Below are 20,692 nucleotides of genomic sequence, written 5' to 3' on the forward strand. Positions count from 1 at the left end.
ATAAAAGACAAAATACAAATAATAAAAGTAGGCAACAGTCGCACAACCATACATGTCGAGAGGGGAGGGAACTCATCACCCCCAGGCCTGCCGGCAAAGCCAGGTTTTGACGGCTTTTCGGAAGGCCTGGAGAGAGGTGAGGGTCCGAATCCCTGCGGGGAGTTCGTTCCAGAGGGCCGGAGCTGCCACAGAGAAGGCCCTCCCCTGGGTAGTAGCCAGGTGGCATTGGCTGGTAGATGGCACCCGGAGGAGGCCAACCCTGTGAGATCTAATGGGTCTGTGGGAGGTAATTGGCAGCAGGCGGTCTCTCAAGTACCCAGGTCCAATACCATGAAGGGCTTTATAAGTTACGACTAGCACCTTGAAGCGTATCCGGAGACTGATCGGTAACCAGTGCAGCTCGCGGAGGATAGGTGTAACGTGGGTGTACCGAGGTGCACCCACAATCGCTCGCGCGGCTGCGTTCTGGACGAGTTGAAGTCTCCGAATACTCTTCAAGGGCTGCCCCATGTAGAACGCATTGCAGTAGTCCAGTCTTGAGGTCACGAGGGCGTGAGTGACTGTTGCGAGTGCCTCCCGGTCCAGGTAGGGACGCAACTGGTGCACCAGGCGAACCTGGGCAAATGCCCCCCTGGTCACAGCCGACAAATGGTGTTCTAAAGTCAGCTGTGGATCCAGGAGGACCCCCAAGTTTCGAGCCCTGTCTGAGGGGTGTAGGTTTTCACCCCCCAGCCTGAGTGATGGAATATTGACCAAGTTTTTGGGAGGAAAACACAACAGCCACTCGGTCTTGTCTGGATTGAGTACCCCCATCGAGCCCAACGCTTTTGTTGCTAAGTAAGTCATTTGTTAATTTGAGTTTTCCCCACTTTATGAGCCTTTTGCCACAACCGTTAAGTGAATCACTACAGTTAAGTAAATCACACAGTCGTTAAGTGAGTCTGGCTTCACCATGGACTTTTTGCTTGTCAGAAGGTCGCAAAAGGAGATCACGTAACCCTGGGACACAGCCATAAATACGAGGCAGCTGCCAGTGTCTGGATTTTGATCTGGTGACCATGATGTATACTGCAACCGTCATAAGTGTGAAAAATGTTTTTTTTCCCAGTGCTGTTGCAAGTTCAAACGGTCACTAAGCAAATGGTTGTAAGTCGAGGACTACCTGCATAGCAACAAAAATTGGTGTCATGCTGCTAATTTCAAAATTAACAGGTTTTTTTTCCTCCTTGCAAGTTACCAGTTTATTATAAAGTTGCATTATCCTAAATAAATTCATGCATAAATGCAAATTAAATTTCTCCCGGTTCTAACTGGAATCCAGGCACAATATTGTTTTAAAACTTTTAAGCTCACTGCAATCTTATGAACCCCCCACCCCTCCATCCAGAATAGGGGGAATCCTTCCCCTAAAAGTTTCTTTTCTTGCAGAAATCATAATTTCCAATATTTTTCAGGCCTTTTCTTTATTTCAGAGGGGAGGAAGAGAAGAGGAGGAGAGAGCGGATGGAGGCGCATTTAGTCTGAAGGGCTTTAAGCAGCGGAGGCTTTATAAGGGCAAAACTTTGCAAACTTTCAGGGCGAGCGGGGGGGGGGGGAGAGAAGAAAAGGGATTGGAAAGAAGGAGAGAGAGAAGAGAGAGAGGGAGGAAAAGAAAAAAAAGAACGAGGAAGGAAAGGAAGGAGAGAAGAAACAAAAAAGAAAAAGAGGGAAGGGAGGAAAAAAGGGAAAGGAGGAGGGAGAAGGGAAGGAAGCTTCGGAGCTCAGTCCAAGCCCCCTCCCCAAAAACACCCATCGCCATCTCGGACTCGCGCCTTGCAATAACCTTTTGCAAACGTTCCCTGCGCCGCGTTTTGCGCGCTTCCAGCGGGCAGCAGAAGCGACTCTTCCGTCCCGGGACGGGCCTTTTTCCCTCCGGAGGGGGCGTCCCAACCTGTCCCCCTCTTCCCCGGTGGGTCTGCAAGCCGCCTCTGCGTTCCAGAGGCCCCCTTTCCATGGCCTGGATGTGCGCGCAATTGCGCACCCGGAGCCGCGTCGCTTCCAGGGGTTGCAACGGCTGCAGCAGCTGCTGCGGGTGGCCGCTGTCTGGCCCACCCAGGAGGCAGAGGGAGGAGGGCTGGTTGCTTTCAGACGTGCATCCTTCAGCGTGCACGGGGCTCTCCTAACCGGCTCCGGTGTGAAAGAAACCGAGGCGGCATTGCCTCGGGTGTCGGGCGCTGTTTAAACCAGACCGGCTTCTGCTCCAGCCCCAACCCATCCCGCTTGTCGTCTGAACCGGGCAGAAGGTCCCGAGAGGTGAGTGGCCTCTGGCGGGAAAGAAAAATCTGGCCGTCCCCGTCCTTCTCCGGAGTCCGCACGTACCTTTTTCCCTCCTCTAAAGAGCCGCCTTTGCGAGCAGCCAAGCAGTTCCCAGACACGCGCCCCCTTTTCCCCATGCTGCGTTCTCACGACCTGCTGGGATGAAGGGAGTTCAGTTGCCGAGCTTTCTGACTACGTGAACACGGGACGGTTGCAATGGCCATAAGTCATTTTTTCTCAGGACAGTTGCAACTTCAAACTGTCATTAAACAAATGGTTGCAGATGAAGGTTTACCTTGGTTCTTGGGAGAACTAATGCGAACGGCTGGGCAAGGTGCATATTTTATTTATTGTGGCATAAAATGACCAGGGAGATGTCAGTTGCATTGATGTAGAAGCTAAATCTACTCCTGGAACAATGACCCTTGAGGTCATCCAGTCCAACCCTCTTTCACTGAAAAAGAAATTTGATTGACCGTTTCCTTTATTTGTTTTTCTTCAGGATCTGGAAAACAAACAAACAACTGCAATTCTGGACAGCCAGTTAGATCCATTGTTAACAATCGTAGCCTGGCCCAGGTGAGTGGCGGATCTATTTGGATCTCTTGGAAGGCTACCAATCTGCTCCCCCTTCTCTCGCACCCCAAGAACCTGACCATTAAAGTGGAAGCATCAGGGGGTGATGGTGAGGTATTCACTGGCATTAGGACCAAAATGAAGTCCAAAATCTCCATTACTAAGCAAGACAGTTGTTAAATGAGTTTTGCCCGAGGTGGCGCAGTGGTTAGGGTGCAGTACTGAAGGCCACTTCAGCTGACTGTTATCTGCAGTTCAGCGGTTCAAATCTCACCGGCTCAGGGTTGACTCAGCCTTCCATCCTTCCGAGGTGGGTGAAATGAGGACCCGGATTGTTGTTGGGGGCAATTTGCTGACTCTGTAAACCGCTTAGAGAGGGCTGAAAGCCCTATGAAGCGGTATATAAGTCTAACTGCTATTGCTATTGCTATTTATGACCTATTCTTGCCACCATTGTTAAGTGAATCTGGCTTCACCCTGGGCTTTGCTTGTTGGAAGGTTACCAAATGACCATGGGGGTGAAACTGTCATAAATATGAGTCAGTTGCCAAGCGGGCGAATTTGGATCACGTGACCACAGGGAAGCTGCAACGGTCGTAAGTGTGAAAAACTGCCATAATTCACTTTTTCCAGCGCCACTGTAATTTCAAACACCCACCATCCATTGTTAGGCGAAGATTACATTTAATTTAAGAATAATTGAGATAAACCATGTGTACTAAAATTACCCCCTGATTCCAGCAGGGGGCAGCACACGATGAATCTTAGGCTGAATTAAGAGACCACCAAGGAATTATTTATATTTTTTTCCATCGTTGCTTTTTCAAGTTTTGCTCTTCCCTTTAAAGGGACAGAATTACCAATTTACGACCACAGTTGAGCCCAAAATTTATGCTGCTAATTGAGAAATTTGTTAAGTGAATTCTGCCCCATTCTACTGCCTTTCTTGCCACAGTCGTTAAGTGAATCACTGCAGTTAGTCACAAGGTTATTAAGTGAATCTGGCTTCTCCATTGATTTGGCTTGTCAGAATCATGTGATTGTGTGGATGCTGCAATGGTTGTAAGTGTGAAAATCCATCATAAGTCCCTTTTTTCAATGCAGTTGTAACTTTGAAAATAAACTGCTGTAAGTTGAGGACTTTATATACTGGTGAAAGTGTGTTTCCCCTGTGATCACAAGTAGTCCTCAACTTACAACCCTATTGGAGCCCAGAATTTCCATCATAAATCATAAGTCAAGGCACCCACAAGACTGGGCTATTTTAGTGGCGGTCATTAAGTGAATCAATGTATTCCTATGGGCAATTTTGCCAAAAAAAAGACTGGAAATTGGCTAAAAACATCATAAAATAATATTAATAAAATAATACATATTTTAATTTTGTTAATAAAATAACCTGCCATAAAATTGAGCCACTGGCCAAGTGCCCTGGAAGTGTAATCATTTGAATGCATCTGTGTTTATGTATTTGTGTGTGCCTTCATCCACATCTGGATAATATAAGATACACTTTGGGTGGCGTTTGGGTATCCGTCGTAACTTGAAACGGTCGCTAAATGATTGGTCATAAGTGGAGGACTACCTGATTTTTGCTGGCTAGGGAATTCTGGGAGTTGAAGTCTACCCATCTGAAACCCTGTTTAAGAATAAAATGTTTCCTTTTGTGGGTCTCTGTTCTGTGTGCTTCCTTTTTGTGTAAAAATGTACAAAATCTGTCAACAAAGAGAAAAGGTGGAATGGCAGAGTCCCCGGGGGGGGGGTTGCAGCAGCTGGAGCCTCCGTGCACCCCAGGGAGGGCCACATCTGGACGGCTTAAGATTCTTGCTTATCTTGGTAGCTTTTGTGCACAGTCACAATCTGTGTTGTCACTTTGGGAGCGATTTGAGAACAAGAATCAGTCCTCAAATCCAGATTTTAATGCTGTCCTTAATATTGGAACGATGCCCCCTGTCCCATGCGGAATACAGGAAGTCCAACATTTCTATGGCTAAGTGAGACAGTTGTTAAGTTTTGCCGCGTTGTGTAATCTTCCGTGCCGCAATGGTTAAACGGATTCCTTGCAGTTGTTAACATAGAAACACAGCCATTAAGTGAATCTGGCTTCCCCATTGACTTTGTCTGTCCGAAGGTCGCAAAAGGGGATCACGTGTCCCTGGCGGTCATAAATGCGAGCCAGTTGCCCAGCGTCTGAATTTTGATCACCTAACCATGGGGATGCTTCCTCAATGGTCGTAAGTGTGAAAAATGGTCATAAGTCACTTTTTTTCAGTGTTGTAACTTTGAACGGGTCACTAAATGAACTGTTGTAAACCGAGGCCTTCCTGCATTTCGGGCAGGGGGTTTAATTAAGAAATTAAGATATTAAGAAAATATCTCCCTGTCTCTCAAACTTGCCCACGTGAAGGTTTTTGGACTTCAACTCCCAGAATTCTCTAGTCTGAAGGGCCTTTGCTAAGAATTCTGGGAATCTCTGCCTGCCCGTCTGTCTCCATTTCCTCCCTCCGTGCCCCTCCTCTCTCCCCCCGCCCCCCAAAAAATCTTCAAATGGCCAGGTTTGAAAATTTTCAGCATCAAGGTCAAAATTCTGATTCCAATTGTGGTTGTAAGTTGAGGACCAATGGTGCCATCTGACAAAAAGCATTCCCCCGAAGCACAAGATTGCCTTTACGGTTTGTCCTCAACTTACAACAGTAACAGTTCGTTTAATGACTATTCGAAGTAGTAAAAAAAACAAAAACTTACGACTGTTTTTCACACGACCACGGCAGAAGTTCCCACGGTCATGTGATCAGAATCCAGATCCTTGGCACAACAGAATCCTATTTATGACGGTCGCCGTGTCCCAAGGTTGCTTGGTTCACTTTTGCGGCCTTCTAAATAGGAATATCAACGGGCAAGGCAGATCCGCTCAATAACCGCGCGGCTAATTTGAAAACTGCAGGGATTCATTTAACAACGGTGGCAAGAAAGGTCGTAGAATGGGTCGAAATTCACCGAACGTGCTCAGCGAGTTTTTCGGCTCAGCGGTGGCCGTAAGTCGAGGACTTCCTGTAGTCAAAGCAGGAGGTGGCATGGCCCTGGGGATGATGATTGAGCAGAGATTGTGATAGGCACACCCTCTGCAAGTTGTGAGTCCACTGCACACAAGCTACACAACTTTTTCTGGCCATCAATTCTGTCTCTGCACTTGGGGTGTTTCATTCAAGGGGTTTTTCCCCTGGGGGGAGGAGGGACGGATGGACCCCCTTCCCCAAACGGGGGTGGGAAGTGAGCCTCAAGGTCAAACCCCTGAAATGCAGATTGCGGTTCCGGCCGCACAACATTGTCCTCGAGATACGACAATGGAGCCCTTTGTCAAGAGGGGGTGGGATGGGTCAGGCTGATGCTCCGTGGTGCCTGGCGGTGCGAGGGCACAAGGGGAGCGTTCAAATGACCATGAATCGCTCCCTTTTCTGCCTTCCACTTCCCTCTTCGTGTCAGGGTGAAGCCGCTGGTTCGAGTGGCGCTGCACAAGGGGAGCTGTTTGTGTCCGAAGGGAAACAAAAGGGACACACGTGGAAGCCACCTTTCTTTTTCCTGTCTGCGAAAGGTATGGAGAGCTGCTTTCAGCCGCTAGAAGCAGTGGGTGGAATGGAGCAGAGTAACAGAGTCGGAGGGGGCCTTAGAGGTCATCCAGTCCAACCCACTGCTCGAGTAGGAAACCCTGTTCCATTTTAGACAAATGGCTGTCCAATATCATAATCATCTTCTTCTTCCTCCTCTTCTCTTTCTCCTCCTCTTCCTCCCCCTCCCCCTCCAAATAGAGTAAAATAACAGTTGGAGGGGAACCTTAGAGGTCATCCAGTCCAACCCACTGCTCAAGTAGGAAATCCTGTCCCATTTCAGAGAAGTGACTGTCCAATATCATAATTATCATCATCATCTCCTTCTCCTCCTGCTCCTCCTTTACCTCCTCCTCCGAATAGAATAGAATAACAGAATTGGAAGGGACCTTATAGAGCCGAGGTGGCGCAGTGGTTAAATGTAGCACTGCAGGCTACTGCTAGATCAGCAGTTCGGCGGTTCAAATCTCACCGGCTCAGGGTTGACTCAGCCTTCCATCCTTCCGAGGTGGGTAAAATGAGGACCCGGATTGTTGTTGGGGGCAATATGCTGACTCTGTAAACCGCTTAGAGAGGGCTGAAAGCCCTATGAAGCGGTATATAAGTCTACTGCTATTGCTATTGCTATTAGAGGTCATCCAGTCTAGCCCACTGCTCAAGCAGTTTTTGCACCCCCTGGAATATTGCTTTGTACCCCCCCAGGAGGTGGAAGCATCCCCAGTTGGGAACTCCTGTCCTATATAGGGCGGGGGGGCATGGCCGGGTTGGAAAAGGCCCCTCCCTCCTGGCTAAAATTCACACTTTACAGCAATGTTTTTCAAACTTGGAAACTGAAGATGTATGGACTTCAACTCCCAGAATTCTCCAGCCAGTTTGGGTGGAATCCCAACACCCAGAATCCCCCCCAACCAGTGGGCCTGGGCTCCAATTTCCCGTATCCCCAGCCAGCAGGTGTGAGCTGCCACTGTGTGACTTGGGTGGGCATATAAATCTACTTAATTTTAAGAAATAAGTAAAAAAAACACTCCAGGTATTTGTGAGCCAGGACAGGTAGCTGAAGTCTACGGAGGGATTCTAGTACTTGGAGCCTATGAATGCTGGCTCTTAGAGTTAAGCAGACACATGTTGTCAGGGAATTCTGGGACTTGAAGTCCTCCACTCCTGCTGCCTGGGGAATTCTGGGACTTGAAGTCCATTCCTTCCTCCTAGTGAATTCTGGGACTTGAAGTCCATTCCTTCCTCCTAGTGAATTCTGGGACTTGAAGTCCTCCACTCCTGCTGCCTAGGGAATTCTGGGACTTGAAGTCCTCCACTCCTGCTGCCTGGGGAATTCTGGGACTTGAAGTCCTCCACTCCTGCTGCCTGGGGAATTCTGGGACTTGAAGTCCATTCCTTCCTCTTAGTGAATTCTGGGACTTGAAGTCCATTCCTTCCTCCTAGTGAATTCTCGGACTTGAAGTCCTCCACTCCTGCTGCCTGGGGAATTCTGGGACTTGAAGTCCATTCCTTCCTCTTAGTGAATTCTGGGACTTGAAGTCCATTCCTTCCTCCTAGTGAATTCTGGGACTTGAAGTCCTCCACTCCTGCTGCCTGGGGAATTCTGGGACTTGAAGTCCTCTCCTTCCTCCTAGTGAATTCTGGGACTTGAAGTCCTCCTCTCCTGCTGCCTGGGGAATTCTGGGACTTGAAGTCCACTCCTTCCACCTAGTGAATACTGGGACTTGAAGTCCTCCTCTCCTGCTGCCTGGGGAATTCTGGGACGAAGTCCACTCCTTCCACCTAGTGAATTCTGGGACTTGAAGTCCTCCTTTCCTGCTGCCTGGGGAATTCTGGGGCTTGAAGTCCACCCGGAGTTGTCCTGCTGTGCTGGGAGCCTTGCAGTCGAAGCTCCCCTATTGTGTGTGTGGGGAAAGCTAAGGCCCTCTCAGTGGTGGCAGCTGACGGGGAAGTTATGCATCCCCTGCCTGCCCCCCTTTTTTGGGATGTGGGGGCCCCCAGCGCCACCCACCCTCCCCCTTCCTTGGGAGACAGTCTAATTCCTGGTGCGAAATCTCCAGATCTCGGGCGGGAGAGGAAGGAAGGACCCAGCAGAACGACTGGAAAGCAGGAAGGAAAAAAATGGAGAAGTAGTGCAGAGAAGATGTTGCAGAGATGCAGAGAGGAGGAGATGGAAAACTTTTCCACATCTCCGAAGAATTCCTAGTATGTCCATTTTGTCCTTCTTTCCATCCTTTTCTCCTTTTCTCCTCTTTTTTTTTTTTTTTTTGCAATTTTGCAACTGCTTGCAAATTCCTTCTGAGCAAACATTTTGCAAGTTGCGTAGACGGCTTCTAAAAACCCTCTTTTGTTCGTAGGTTGAATCCTCAGACCTAACTTTTCTTTTAAGAGCTCCTGGCCTTGGAGGAAGCGTGCAAAAATAGGGAAAATGGGTGTGCAAATTTCTTTTTATTTATTTTTTCCTCGGGGGTCCGTTGTGTTTGCTAGGCCAGCAGTGGTGGTATTTTTGAGATCTGGTATTTAGTTTTCAGTCCTAATTTGGTACTTTATGCACACTATTTTTAACCCCTTTTGAATGGCTGGAAGTCCTGAGTTTTCTCTTGCACAAATCGGTGAACTTTTGTGATTTGTTTTGTAGGTTTGTGCGTGTGTAAGAGTTGGAGCTCAATTAGATTTCAATGGCTGTGTTTGTCAGATAGCCAGTTCAGGATGCAATTATAAAATCATGAGAAGATTCAACTTGCATAGGATAAAGTACTTCTTCTGTGAAGCTTATAAGCCCCAAATATAGAAATTATAAATAAAGAGTGTGCCAATTAAGGTTCTGAGTTTTTATTTATCTGGGGCATTTTAGCAAATGCAGTATAATTATTGTAGTTGTGTATGGTAATTATCAATTATTTTTCTTATAAACCTTATAAACAATATAAACTAAAAAATACCGCAATTAAGATAATAATGAAGATGGAATTTACTTTCCCTCTTGGGGGCAATTTAGCAAATGCCATGTAGTTGTGATACTTGCATGTGATAAATATCATCAGTTATTTTGACTATAAATATTTATAAGCAAAAACATAAATACATTTTGTGCCAATTAAGGATAAAATATCAAAGTTACTTCCAATCTGGGGCATTTTAGAAAGTGAAATGTAATTATTGTATATTGTACTTGCATAGGATAATTCTCAATTATCTTTGTTATAAATATTATAAGCAAACATTAAATTATAAATGATGTGTGTTGTCAATGCAGGATAAAAGATCTGGAGCATTTTGTCAAATGTAATGTAATTATGGTACCAGCCTTTGATAATTATGCATTACTTTTATGATAAATATTATGAGCAAAATTTAAATGATAAATAATTATAGATATTTGTAAATCTTGCACCTGTGGCCCAATTGATTAATTGGTAAAAATAGATTCTTCTTCCCATTTAAGCAAATGCTTAAATAATGATAATGATAATAAATTACTTTTATTATAATTAAAATATAAATGATGAATTATAATGCAATACTATTAGTGCATCCATACAAGGACTGTAATTACGATGAAGGGTAAGGATGTGTGCTGATTAAGAATAAGAGATGGTGTTTATTTTAATATTTGGGGCATTTTAACAAACTCTGGTAGTGGTTCTTTTTTTAAAAAAAATAGATGGGCAAAAGGTTGCTATCTTGTTTTTAAACTCATGCTAACTTTTAATTGTGTTAAGTGTGAAAGTAAGAGATGAACACACTTTAGTAGGGAGAAAAAGTGTTTCAGAGGATCCTTGATGCTCTCTGAGCTTGGAGGGTAATTTGCAGACGTTCCATGACCCAGCTAGGTAACAACATCAGTGCTGGAAGGGAGTGGGGTTCCTGGAGAGGAGGAAGAGAAGAATTGGGTGTGTGTGTGTGTTCTTGGTGCTCTCTGAGGTTGTTGGATTTCCTGCAGACGTTTCATGACCCAACTAGGGAACATCTTCCGTGTTAGAGGGGAGTGGGGTTGTGGAGAGGAGGCGGGGTGGGGGGATTATTGTGGGGTCCTTGGCGCCTTCTGAGCTTGGAGGTTTTCTTGCAGACGTTTCATGACCAAAGTAAGTAACATCATCAGTGCTGAAAAGGAATAAGGTTTGTGGAGAGGAGGAGGAGGAGAAAGAGAAAGGAGGAGGAGGAGGAGGAGGAGGAGGATTGTGAGGTCCTTAGTGCTCCCTGAGTTGGTTGTTGGCTTGCAGACGTTTAATGACCCAACTAGGTAACATATTCAGTGTTATTAGGCCCGTGATGGCGAACTAATTGCATGCGTGCCACAGGTGGCATGCACAGCCCACTCTTCGGCCACGCCAGCCGAAACCTAGCCCAGCTCCTCCATGCAGCCGCACGGGCCTCCTGCTGGTCTATGGGTCTCTGCCATGTATGTGCAGGTGCGTGGTGCATGCAGAGGACATAAGTGCACATGTATTGGGGGGAGCACGCGTATTGCATTTTGGAGGTTCGTGCAGCCCCCCCCCCCCAATTTTGGGTCTGGATGGCCTCCTGCACCAACCTGAAAGCCAAAAATGGGCAAGGGGGTGCATGCGCAGGGGGGGGCAGTGGTTTTTTTTTCCTATTAGCGTGTCTGGGGTGATTGATTGACTGAAAATTGATTCTTCGTGTACAGCACCTAGCACAGTGATGGCTAACCTTTTTGTCGCCGTGTGCCAAAATAATGCAATGCATGCTTGACAGCCCCCCACCCCACCCCCGTGAATCCCCCATCCAGGATGCTTTAAGAGGGGAGGACTTCCACTCCCAGAATCCCCCAGCCATTATGCTTTAAGAGGGGAGGACTTCCACTCCCAGAATCCCCCAGCCAGCTATGCTTTAAGAGGGGAGGACTTCCACTCCCAGAATCCCCCAGCCAGGATGCTTTAAGAGGGGAGGACTTCCACTCCCAGAATCCCCCAGGCAGGATGCTTTAAGAGGGGAGGACTTCCACTCCCAGAATCCCCCAGCCAGGATGCTTTAAGAGGGGAGGACTTCCACTCCCAGAATCCCCCAGGCAGTTATGCTTTAAGAGGGGAGGACTTCCACTCCCAGAATCCCCCATCCAGGATGCTTTAAGAGGGGAGGGCTTCCACTCCCAGAATCCCCCATCCAGGATGCTTTAAGAGGGGAGGACTTCCACTCCCAGAATCCCCCAGGCAGTTATGCTTTAAGAGGGGAGGACTTCCACTCCCAGAATCCCCCAGGCAGGATGCTTTAAGAGGGGAGGACTTCCACTCCCAGAATCCCCCAGCCAGGATGCTTTAAGAGGGGAGGACTTCCACTCCCAGAATCCCCCAGGCAGGATGCTTTAAGAGGGGAGGACTTCCACTCCCAGAATCCCCCAGGCAGTTATGCTTTAAGAGGGGAGGACTTCCACTCCCAGAATCCCCCATCCAGGATGCTTTAAGAGGGGAGGGCTTCCGCTCCCAGAATCCCCCATCCAGGATGCTTTAAGAGGGGAGGACTTCCACTCCCAGAATCCCCCAGCCAGGATGCTTTAAGAGGGGAGGACTTCCACTCCCAGAATCCCCCAGGCAGGATGCTTTAAGAGGGGAGGACTTCCACTCCCAGAATCCCCCAGGCAGTTATGCTTTAAGAGGGGAGGACTTCCACTCCCAGAATCCCCCATCCAGGATGCTTTAAGAGGGGAGGACTTCTCCCAGAATCCCCCATCCAGGATGCTTTAAGAGGGGAGGACTTCCACTCCCAGAATCCCCCAGGCAGTTATGCTTTAAGAGGGGAGGACTTCCACTCCCAGAATCCCCCATCCAGGATGCTTTAAGAGGGGAGGACTTCTCCCAGAATCCCCCAGCCAGCATACCTGGACAGGAGCTGTGTTTGTAGAAAGTAGTTTGTCTGTAGCTGGAATTTTGCCATGATACCTAGAGTTTTTCCTAAACAGGTATTCCTTGATTTATGTCAGGTCACTTAACAACCCAAGTGATGATGGAGTTTTTAAGAAGTTACTTGTGACCCGTCCTCAAAGTTAAAACTGCCCCCCCCACCTCTCTGGTCACACGATCCCATTTACAAACTGTTATGGCTTCCAGATGGTCAAAATCATCCTTTCCAGCAAAAAAAATGCCCATTAAATAGGCTGGATTCAGACTTAGGACCATGTGATTTGCATAATGACCGCAGTGACTAATGACCGCCACAAAAGCGGTTATAAAACGAATCCAGTCACGTGATGCCTCAACTTACAAACCGCCATGAGAGCCGAGGTGGCGCAGTGGTTAAATGCAGCACTGCAGGCTACTGCTAGATCAGCAGTTCAGCGGTTCAAATCTCACCGGCTCAGGGTTGACTCAGCCTTCCATCCTTCCGAGGTGGGTGAAATGAGGACCCGGATTGTTGTTGGGGGCAATATGCTGACTCTGTAAACCGCTTAGAGAGGGCTGGAAGCCCTATGAAGCGGTATATAAGTCTAACTGCTATTGCTATGATGACTTGTGACCAAAATCTCCAGGCTCAATTGTCTTCACAAGTCAAGGACTCCCTTTACAAGAATTCTGGCAAAATTGTGATGCTGCTTATAAACACCTGCTGCAGGAAGTCCTCGATTTATAACTGTTTGTTTAAGGAACGTTCAAAGTTACAACAACATCGAAAAAAAGTGACTTATGACCATTTTTCACACTTTTGACCATCGCAGCAGTTCCGTGGTCACGTGATCAAAATTCAGACGCGTGGCAATTGACTCATATTTACGACGGTTGCAGTGACCCCAGGGCAGGGTGGTGGTGGTATCATGTGATCCCCTTTTACGACCGTCTGACGAGCAAAGCCAATGGAGGAACCGTATTCACTTAACAGCTGTGTTACTAACTTAACAACTGCAGTGATTCACTTAACAGTGAAACAGGCAGGACGGTTGTAAAATGGGGTAAAACTCACTGAACAAATGTTTCACGCAGCAACATAAATTTTGGGCTCAACTGTGGTCGTAAGCTGAGGACTAGCTGTGTTTCTTTCAGGCACCACAAGGTGGCAGCGCCGTTCTCTCAACCTTTTCATCACCTCCTTCCATATTCCTTCTTTCTGTTTTCTTCGTCTGTAGGTCGAAAATCGTAAAAATAGCCCCCAGCCCAATTTGGCGCAGCTCAAAAAGGCTAAAGCAGGTTAGTTCTGAGCAGTTTTGGGAGGGGTGACCACTAGGAGATCACAAGATGGGATGCTTTTAGACCTGCACGGTTAAGAAAACCGAATATTTTCTTAACAGCGAAGCTGGCAAAAACGGAGTGGAGATTTTTATATTCTCATTTTCCGTATTCGTTCCAGATGGTTCTTTGTTCCCCAATTCTGCTGGTTTATTCTGCTGAATGGGGTGATTGTAGCACTTGGATGGGGCACCACCAGGAGATCCCGGGATTCTACAGGCAGTGCTCGGCTTACAACAGTTCATTTAGTGTCCACTCAAAGAAAACGACACGACCATTTTCGCACTTACGACCATCCCAGCGCACCCAGGGTCACCTGATCAAAATTCCGTAGCTTGACAGCTGATTCATATTTATGACGGCCGCAGAGTCCCCGCGGTTACGTGAATCCCTTTGGCAACCTTCTGACAAGCCAAATCAGATTCACTTAACAACTGTATAGCTAACTTAATGACTGCAGCGATACACATTACCACCGTGGCAAGGGAAGTCGCAAAACGAGGCAAAACTCACGTAACATTTGTTTTGCTTGGCCAAGGAAATATTTGGCTCAGTTGTGGTCATAAATCGAGGACTCACCGGTTTTCCTCTTTCTATTTTCCTATTCCATTTTTCTCCTTGTAGTTTTCATCCTTTTATTCCTCTTCTGGCATCCCTTTTTTCTGTCTCTTCTGCAGAAAACGTACAGCTGGCCACTAAGGGAGGTGGACCCTGCTATTACCCCAAAAGTTTCAAACTGTTGCTCGTGTTTAAGGCAGGAGGTTAGAAAGGGTGGATTCCTTCCTTCCTGGCACAAAGGCCACCTGGGCCATTTCTTCTTTCTCGACCCAGCCCACCTCACAGGGCTGTTGTTGTGGGGGAAATAGGAGGAGGGAAAGGTCTGTTCATTGCCTTATTTATAAAAATAATGGTGAGATATACTCAAATACTTTATGTGCCTCTCCCATTGTTAATGTCTTTGAGCGTCCTTCTCTTCCTCCTCCTCTCCTTCCTCCTCTTCTCCTTCTCCTTTTCTCCTTTCTCCTCTGCTTCTCCTTCTTCCTTCTCCTTCTTCGACCTCCTCTTCCTTCCTCCTCCTCCTCTTCTTTTTCCTCCTCCTCTTCTTCCTCCTCTTCTTCCTCCTCTTCCTCATCTCCTTCTCCCTCCTCCTCTTCCTCCTCTTCTTCCTCCTCCTCCTCTTCTTCTTCATCTTATTTTCTTTCTCCTCTTCCTCCTCCTTCCTCCTTCTCTTCTTACTCCTCCTCCTCTTCTTCATCTCCTCCTCCTCTTCCTCCTCCTCCTTCCTCCTCCTCCTCTTCTTCCTCCTCCTCTTCTTCCTCCTCCTCCTTCCTCCCCCTCTACTCCTTCTCCCCATTCTCTTCCTTCCTCCCTCTCTTCTTCTTCTCCCCATTCTCCTCCTCCCTTCTCTTCTTCTTTCTCCTCCTCTTCTTCCTCTCCTTCCTCCTCCTCTCCTTCCTCCCCCTCTTCTCCTTCTTCTTCTCTCCCCTCCTCCTTCACCTTCTTCCACCTCCTCTTCTTCTTTCTCCTCCTCTTCTCCTCCTTCTTCTCCCCTTCCTCCTCTTCTCTTTCTTTTTCTCCTCCTCCTCTTCTCCCCTCCTTCTTCTCCTTCACCTTCCCCCTCCCACTTCCTCTTCCTCCTCCCTTCTACTACTGTTGATGTTCCCTAGCTGGGCCCTGAAACTGCAAGAAAGCCACCAAGCTCAGAGAGCCCCCCCCCCCCCCCAAGGGATTCCACCAGCCCATCTCCTCCCCCTGGCCTTGATATTGTTCCAAGAGGCTCAGTGATGTTTACCCCATTTGCTTCCTTTTGAATCTGCTGGGTTGAATCTTCCTTGGGAGTTGGTGACCCCCCTCCTCCCCCCCCCCGACCAGATCTGGAAGAAGATGGATCCATAGGCCAGACTGCGTGTCCTTGGGACGAGAAGCTCCCTCCCCTGTAGACATCGATGGAGCAACAGGAGCTAACTCTTCCCAACCAGGAAGAATGGCCAAAGGGGGAGGGGGGGAAGAGAGATATATTTCTGGGGATCCTCGCAATCGCTGTCTTCTCACGCAGAACAATAGCATGGATGTTATTTCCTCTTTGCAGGAAGGCCCCAGTTAACCCCCCCGACCTGTTCCAGTGACCCCCGAATTCTAGCTTCTTTTGTTGGTACGTCACGAAAGCTTCGAAACAGATGGAGAGGCATCCGCATCCCATGCAGATGTGCAGCTTGGCCTGGGTGCAGACGCAGAGTTTTCCCTTCTACCCTGTTTTATTCTACTCTATTATTCCGTGTTCAGCTTTTCAAAAAAAAAGAGAAAATCCCCACAGCAGCTGCATCCGGGTTCTCTATCTGGAGAGAGGGGGGGAAAATGCTAGGAGGTTCCGTTCCGGGCCCCGGCGAGTCCCATTTTATTCCTTATTTTAATACCCTCGTTATCCTTCTGGGCCTCTCAAAAAAGGATCCAGGATGGGTAGTTAATAGTGAGAAAAACGTCACTAGAATGAGAACAGAAGGGGAAAAAGAGGCAGTTTGGTCTAGTGGTTAAGCCTTTCAGCTAGAAATCAGGAGATAGGGAGTTCTAGTCCTGCCTTAGGCATGAAAGCCAGCTGGGTGACTTTGGGCCAATCACCAGGAGACTGAGAGTTCTAGTTCTGCCTTAGGCATGAAAGCCAGCTGGGTGACTTTGGGCCAATCACCAGGAGACAGGGAGTTCTAGTCCCGCCTTAGGCATGAAAGCCAGCTGGGTGACTTTGGGCCAATCACCAGGAGACAGGGAGTTCTAGTCCTGCCTTAGGCATGAAAGCCAGCTGGGTGACTTTGGGCCAATCACCAGGAGACAGGGAGTTCTAGTCCTGCCTTAGGCATGAAAGCCAGCTGGGTGACTTTGGGCCAATCACCAGGAGACAGGGAGTTCTAGTCCTGCCTTAGGCATGAAAGCCAGCTGGGTGACTTTGGGCCAATCACCAGGAGACAGGGAGTTCTAGTCCTGCCTTAGGCATGAAAGCCAGCTGGGTGACTTTGGGCCAATCACCAGGAGACAGGGAGTTCTAGTCCTGCCTTAGGCATAAAAGCCAGCTGGGTGACTTTGGGCCAATCACCAGGAGACAGGGAGTTCTAGTCCTGCCTTAGGCATAAAAGCCAGCTGGGTGATTTTGGGCCAATCACCATAGACAGGGAGTTATAGTCTCATTTTAGACACAAAAGATGACTGGGTGACTTTGAGCCAATCACCAGGAGACAGGGAGTTCTAGTCCCGCCTTGGGCATGTGTGACTAACTTTACAACTGCAGCTATTCACCTAACCACCTATGCCAAGAAAGCTAGTCAAATGGGACAAAACTCACTTAATAACTGTCTCACTTAGCGACGTAAACTTGGGGCCCGGTCGTGGCCGTCGGCCGAAGCCTACCCGTGTTCCTCTATGAAGGCTAATTTCGAGCCTTCATGTAGGAAGGGGAGAAGGAAACCCTTGAGCCCTGAGAACGGATCACCCCGAAACCTTAAAAACAGCCAGTGGATCTGACTTGGGACACGCTGCCGTTCGTGGGAAACCCAGGGGCGTGTCTGAAGGGGGGGGGAATTAAAGGGTGGGTGGGCTTTGGGTGGGTGCCTCCGTCAACAGACGGGAAAAAAATCCCCCTACCCACCCACCCCCCAAAAAAGAATCTTCAAAGAAAGCGATTCTTCGTTCTGCCATCCCGTGCTATTCCATCCATCGCCTCGTGGGAATCACGCGCCACCAATTAGTCAAGTCAATTGAGACCCGTTGGCACCGTCTTCCTGGCTCAGAGCTCCCGTTCCCCCCCCCCAACCCCCCCAGCTTCTTTGCACGGGAGCATCAGATGGCAAGACAAGACAATGGTGGTGTGTTATATTTGTTACGGGCAATGTGTGAAAAAGCTGGGGCTATATAGACCAGTGTTTCTCAACCTTGGCAACTTGAAGATGTCTGGACTTCAAGTCCCAGAATTCCCCAGCCAGCGAATGCTGGCTGGGGAATTCTGGGAGTTGAAGTCCAGACATCTTCAAGTTGCCAAGGTTGAGAAACACTGATATAGCCTGCCTAGTAAACCTCTAGTAGGCCAGAGGGTTTTAGAAAAATCAATACGCCATGTTCCTTCCCTAGGTAGTATATAACTATAAATATATGAGAGGTCCTTGACTTACGACTTCAGTTGAGCCCCAGATTGCCATTGCTAAGTCGTCAAGTGGGTTCTGGCCCGTTTTACGACCTTCCTTGCCACAGTTGTTCGTCAGGGCAGTTGCTAAGCTGGGAACGCGGTTGTTAAGTGAATCCCTGCCATCCTTAAGTTACTGACATGGTTGTTAAATGAATCTGGCTTCCCCCTTTGAGTTTGCTTGTCAGAAGGTCGGGAAAACGGGATCACGTAAGCTCGGGACACCATGACCGTCATAAATATGAACCAGTTCTCCAGCCTCTGGTGTGGCCATGGGGACACTGCAATGGTGGGGGAGGGGGGACAGGGCGCATGCACAGGAGGGGCAGGGGAGCGTGGAGGGGGATGTCACACGCGTATGCGCAAGGGGAGCACACATGGGGAGGGGATTGCACGCACTTTGCCTTACGGATGCGGGTGCACACTGCCGTGCTTTCGGCACAGGAAAAAAAAAAGATTAGCCATCCGTGTCCTAGGCCAGGGGTCGGCAACCTTAAACACTCAAAGAGCCACAAAGGTCCTAACCGGAAGCCCCCCCATTCAATTATGGAGCCGACCGGAAGTCCGGTTCCCCCACCATAGAGTCTCCTCCTAGCACGGCGTCCTTTTACCTTCACCTCTCCTAATTGAAAGCCCTATCAATGGTTGAGCCGACCGGTGACAGGGAGCCACAGCAGAGGGATGAAAGAGCCACATTGCGGCTCCAGGGCCGCAGGTTGCCGACCCCTGTCCTAGGGCAAACTTTGTACGGCACAAGAGACGTTTTTACCAAACAAATGGTTGTAAGTCAAGTACTATCGGGAGTGTTTCCCAGCATGCAGGATCCGGGGCAAAAGGAAATTTGGTCTCCTGGGGGAAGCGTGAGACATCCATGCACGCAAACTCAAAGGGGGGGGGGGGGGAAATCTCAGTATTGGCAGACTTGCAAATGTGAGAAACAAGAGCCAGGAAGGGCTGGCCTTGGGAGATTTGTAGCCACTCAGAGAAACAAAAATGCATTTTTGCACATAGATTTCTTCTCCTGGAGGGAGCAAATTCGTGGAAACATCCCCAAGACTTTTTGCACGAGACAGGAGGGGGGGGGAAATGCATCTATGATGTGTGGTTTTTGAGAGTCACAAAAAATAAATAAATCCTGGACCACAGAGAAAAGGGAGGGGTTTTTTTTAGGAGTGAGATGCTTTTATAATTGTATTTATTTTTCCTGCATAGGAAATGGGAAGTTCCTGTGTATTTTTCTTTTTTATTGTTTTTCCTTCCTTCCTCCTTCTCTTTCCTTTTTTTTTTCTTTCCTCCCACCCTCTCTTCTTTCTTCCCTCCTTCCTTTTTCCTTCTTCCCTGTCTTCTTCTTCTCCCTCCCTCCTTTCCTTCCTTCTTTTTCTTTTTTCATCTTTCTTTTTCTTACTCCTTCCTTTCTCTCTTTCTTTCCTCCTCCCATCTTCTCTTCCTTCCTCCCATGCTCTTCTTCCTCCTTCCTTCCTTCCTTCCTTCCTTCCTTTCTTTCTTTCTTTCCTTCCTTCTTTCTTTCCCTTTTTTCCCCTCGCTCCTCAAGAGTTGCTGTTTCTTTTTACCTCCTTGGTAAAACCTCTAACTAACAAAATTTTTTTATTTAAAACACCCAAAGGAAGCAAACTCCAGCAAACTACCTCAAAAGTTTGGTCCCCAACTAAGCCCTTCCCTCTCCTCCCAGGAACAAGATTCCTGGTTCTTGAACCTGCGGGGGTGTGGGGGGGAGAGGGGGGAGCCAGCAAGCCACCACCAGAGATAGGCTGAACTCATGACGCAGGCAGTTTTCCTTGCTGGAAGCCACAGAGAAACATTTATTTTTTCCTCGCCTCATCAGACAATGTTTCTGCCTTTCGGCCAAGTGGTCAATTAATAATCCCCAAAGCTTCTGCAGACCCCCCCCCCCCTCCTGCACCCTAACCACTGCGCCGAGGTGGCGCAGTGGTTAGGGTGCAGCACTGAAGGCCACTACAGCTGACTGTTATCTGCAGTTCAGCGGTTCAAATCTCACCGGCTCAAGGTTGACTCAGCCTTCCATCCTTCCGAGGTGGGTGAAATGAGGACCCGGATTGTTGTTGGGGGCAATACGCTGACTCTGTAAACCGCTTAGAGAGGGCTGGAAGCCCTATGAAGCGGTATATAAGTCTAACTGCTATTGCTATTGCTATTGCTCTTTCCCTCTCCCCCCCCCCCCGGGAAATTCTCTTTTTGCTGCCTTTTCTCTGTTGGAAAACTTTGAGAAGTTTGCAAGCGTTCGCTTCCCACTTCCAACATTACCTAGGCAGCGAGAAATAGCAATAGCAGTTAGACTTATATACCGCTTCATAGGGCTTTCGGCCCTCTCTAAGCGGTTTACAGAGTCAGCATATCAACCCCACAGTCTGGGTCCTCATTTCACCCACCTCGGAAGGATGGAAGGCTGAGTCAACCTTGAGCCGGTGAGATTAGAACCGCTGAACCGCAGATAACAGTCAGCTGAAGTGGCCTGCAGTACTGCACCCTAACCATTGCGCCACATGCCCCCCTTTTCTCTGGTCCATAGAGAATTGGCATCTAGGACCATGGATGGTGTGGCACAAATCAGGCAGGAGCCATAACTCCTGCACAACTGTGGATTGTGGGTCTGCTACGCCCCTTGCACAAATGTATGTTTTGTGCTTCAGTTACGGCTTTTGTCTGCAGGTAGTCCTTGGTTTATGACCCCAGAATTTCTGCCCTTAAGCGAGACATTTGTTCAGTGAATTTGGCCCCATGTTGCTACCTTTCTTATCATGGCTGTTAAGTGTGAACCCTGCAGTTGTGAAGTGAGTCGCATGGTCGCTAAGTGAATCTTCCCCCATGGACTTTGCAAAAGGCGGTCGGGATACTGCGAC

At 48.3% G+C, this 20,692-nt stretch overlaps 1 protein-coding gene across 2 annotated transcripts in view; it reads left to right on the forward strand.

Moving 5' to 3' along the window:
- Window positions 1-8,572: 8,572 nt before the first annotated feature.
- GJC2 (gap junction protein gamma 2) overlaps window positions 8,573-20,692 on the forward strand; it is a 39,797-nt gene continuing 27,677 nt past the window's right edge. For both annotated transcript variants that reach the window (XR_004256774.1, XM_032234531.1), the window contains exon 1: window positions 8,573-8,678. The gene's annotated coding sequence lies outside the window, so the exon portion shown is untranslated. The remainder of the gene's footprint in view (window positions 8,679-20,692) is intronic.

This window comes from Thamnophis elegans, chromosome Z, assembly GCF_009769535.1.
Source record: "Thamnophis elegans isolate rThaEle1 chromosome Z, rThaEle1.pri, whole genome shotgun sequence".
Taxonomy (NCBI): Eukaryota; Metazoa; Chordata; class Lepidosauria; order Squamata; family Colubridae; genus Thamnophis; species Thamnophis elegans.